The sequence below is a fragment of the Octopus bimaculoides genome, chromosome 6, assembly GCF_001194135.2.
Source record: "Octopus bimaculoides isolate UCB-OBI-ISO-001 chromosome 6, ASM119413v2, whole genome shotgun sequence".
Classification (NCBI taxonomy): domain Eukaryota; kingdom Metazoa; phylum Mollusca; class Cephalopoda; order Octopoda; family Octopodidae; genus Octopus; species Octopus bimaculoides.
Window position 1 is genome coordinate 30,940,112 of NC_068986.1, and position 3,980 is coordinate 30,944,091.

The window sequence follows — 3,980 nt, forward strand, 5'->3', positions numbered from 1 at the left end:
TATATATATATATATCATTAAATATATAGCACTAAAATATTGTGAGAGGAGGAGGAGAGAGCTTTTTAAGATGAGAGAAATGGATGAAAAGTTGGTTTGGCAATAAAAGGATGACATCAACCAGACACCCCTGCCTTGATTAGAGCAAGCACACTAACAACTGTAGTCTCCATAGTCAGGAAACTCGGTGGGTGTGATCAGAGTAAACAACAACTACTTCACAACAGTTGACTGTAAGACTATTTTTTAAAGTCTACTACCAGTATTGAACAGGAGAATTCATAATTAAATCTTGCAGATTTTTTTTTTCTTAAAAAAAGTTTGAGGTGTATGTATTAGTGATTTTTTTTTCATTAGTTTTGTTCTTTTTTTGAATTTTGTTTATTTAAATTTTTTTTTTCAAAGAAAACCATTTGCACACATTTTTTTTTTTACCTATATAATAGATTTTGTGTTTTTCTTCAGTAAGTGAAAGCAACAAAGTATGTGGCCATATTTTTTACCAAGCAAGACAAAAACAACACAAAAAATGAGAGAAAAAGAGCGGGTCAGATGTAAATAACTTTGCTTCAATAGAAATAAATGCTTTTATTTTTATATAAAATGTTTGAGTCAGAGGAAGTGTTTGTTGGAGTAAACACACAGATAAACAAGACATGGATTTAGTATTGAAAAGAGATGTTTAAAGTAGTTTTGATGGTATGGTCATTAGAAAAGACAGAGGAACTTGACAATAGCAAATCTTTAAAAACTGCTAGGGAAAAAAAATTTAAGAATTAGTTTTTCTTCATGTATCTTCATTTTAAGTTAAGAATATATGGTTTAGCAAAAACTAAATATGTTTTTTTTATTACTTGAATGATTCTTATATTGTATTTGCATATTTATACTATTCAGACAGGAATTAAAAAAAAAAAAAGTTATCCAAATTTTTGATGGTTTAAAGACAAGTGTATTTTGTTTACTAAAATAGATAGGGAGCACTTGTAGCTATGGCCCCTAGATAAGAAATCAAACTCTCATCCTGTATCTGCTATGATAAATTGAGTTGATGCCATATATTCTACAATGACATGGCTGGTTATGATGTCAAATTAGTTGACTATTCACAAAGATGCAATAAGAAAACTAGAAACAAACTTATTATTGAAGAAATGCTCTCTTAACTGTGAAACAAAATTTTCAAATTTAAACAGCACACATGAATCAATGAGAATAAACAAGGGAACGTTGTTGAAATTATATGCTCCATGAAGAAACAGTGGTAAGGGAATGTTGAAGCTGTGTCTACCAGTTGGCAGAAACTAGAGCCTAATGCTAGCAATAACCTTGAGAAATTATCCACCAGACATCATGAAGACAAATTTACTTGGCACAAATGAAAAAGAAAACCTGCTAGATACAACAGCCACATTACACCTTACAGAAGAAAAGATAAAGGGATAAATTTGATAAGGTAATCTTGGATGCACTGTGAATAAAAGCAACAAAGGTCACAGTAGGAACACATTTGATCATAAGCTTGTTTATTTTCAGAGCCGCCCTGAGGTTACAAAATACAATTTCCTTTCAGCTAAGAGAAGACAAGGAAGAAATTAGAACTGAACCAAAATATAAAGGGATATCACAGAGAGAAAGAGAAAGTTGGCAAAGAAGGGAGGTAATTGAAAGAGTCTTTTTTACTATTGGATAAGATCAGCAAATTCTGTGGGAGGGAGGTTAGTCAATTACATTGACCCTAGGGCTTGACCAGTACTTATTTTATCAATCCTGAGAGGATAAAAGATAAAGTCAACCGAGGCAGAATTTGAAACTGGAACACAAAGTGCTGGAAAAATGATGCTAAGCATTTTGTTTGAGGTAACTGGAAGAATAAAACGTGGTAATGTTTGGGTATTGCCTTAGTTACATCTTAAACAAAATCTGAAGACAAAATAAGAATAAATGTGAAACAAAAGAATCCTTCAACTGATATCTCACTTTAAATCTTACAATATATATGTATGTATATATATATATATATATATATATATATTGGACGCACAATGTAAGAGCGTACCTTGGATGCAAGTCTGATGAAGTGCCACACTAATGTCTAAAACCGCAAACATTATGTTAATTTTCACTTCAAATTTTTGCATAGACTGGTGTTGCAAGCAGAGTCAGTACAGAAACAATTGTAACAAATCATTAAAGATGTGTTAAAGGATTCCTGTGTCTTCTAATTATTTGGATTATATATATATATGAAATCAACATGTAGGGCACCAGGATTGGCTGAGTACTTACTATTTAGCCTACAGTAGCAACTCATAGTTCTCATTTGTTAGTAGTATATTGTATGTGTGTATATATGTACACACACATCTATATCAATATCTATGTATAAATATATACAAAGGTACCAAACTCAGGGATGATTTCATATGTAGCGTTATGTGTAAAAGAACACAAGTAAGGTTCAAAATTATACATACATACATACATGTGTGTGTGTGTGTGTAATAGCTCTTAATCCTATAACAGCATCAGCCAATGTTGTAAGAAAGCCAGGACTGGATGGTAGATGGTTCTATAGTTCATTCCTTAGCTTTAGCTTTGTAAATAGACCGCAATATAGGCCCCTGCTTCAGAATGTATTACAGATGTGACAATATCTAGATACATAACAGCTGGAGAGGCAGTTGAGCATTTTAGAAGGCATATCACTACTACCATCCTGGGCCTAGCTCTTAAGATAAATTGATAACAGATGTGTCTTAAAGAATGACATGAAAGCTGTTTACCAATTCTATATACTTGTATTACTCTCTCCATTATCCACTAGGTATTTTATTTTGTCAAACACTATGTCTGCCGCCCTACTGCTATTCACATAAATGAGGATGACAAAGGCAATTGCTTAGAGAAGACTAATGTTATTAAAAAGATCAAGTCAAAATTATAGCTAACAGTAGTACAACAACAGTTGACTTCTTTGCATCAACCAACTTTTATTAAGTTGATCTTTTATCTTTTACCTTTTCAGTCACTAGACTGTGGCCATGCTGGGACACCACTTTGAAGAATTTTTAGTTGAATGAATTGACCCCAGGACTTTTTTTTTAAAAGCCTGGAACTTATTCTATTAGTATTTTTTTTTTGCCGAACCACTAAGTTATGGGGACATAAACACACCAGCATCAGTTGTCAAGTGGCGGTCAGAGAAAACACACACACGAAGGGTTTCTTTCAGTTTCTGTCTACTAAATCCACTCACAAGATCAGCCTGAGGCAATAGATGACACTTGCCCAAGGTGCTATGCAGTGGGTTTGAACCTGGAATCATGCAGTTGAGAAACAAACTTCTAACCAGTCACCAAAATGTCTTCTACTGTTTTGGTTATTTTCTTGCTCTAATCATTGGAGCAACAATAAACAAAATTAATAAAACCATCAAGCCTATTTTATACAACTATATACTCCAGAAGATAGCATTCACCTAGGCCCAGAAGATAATTTCTTTAACAAACTTTTTAACCTGTATTAATGCTTGATTTTTCTTTGTATTTTGTTTATTACTATCTACAAGTTAGAATTAAGGAAATTCAGATACTTAAGGATTTATAACTAGATGATCATTATACAAGAGCACATTCTAGTTTTATAACACACACATACATGTTCATGGTGGTGCACCAGCATGACCGCAGCCACTTGGCTGAAACACATAAATAAATAAATAAAATACATACATCTATAATATAAATACAACCAGCCGAAATTGCAAAGATAATCTGGACCTCGACTGAGGAAAGAAAACTCCAAATGACCCGTCCTTGCTTTCTTTGTATTGTCTGCCTGGATGTTTTGTTGTCCCTTTTTTGTATCATCTAACTGTCTGGATGTTTTGCGTTCTTGTCCCATCTTTGTATGTATATATATATATATATATATATATATATATATATATAAATATATAGACAAATAGATAGATAGGT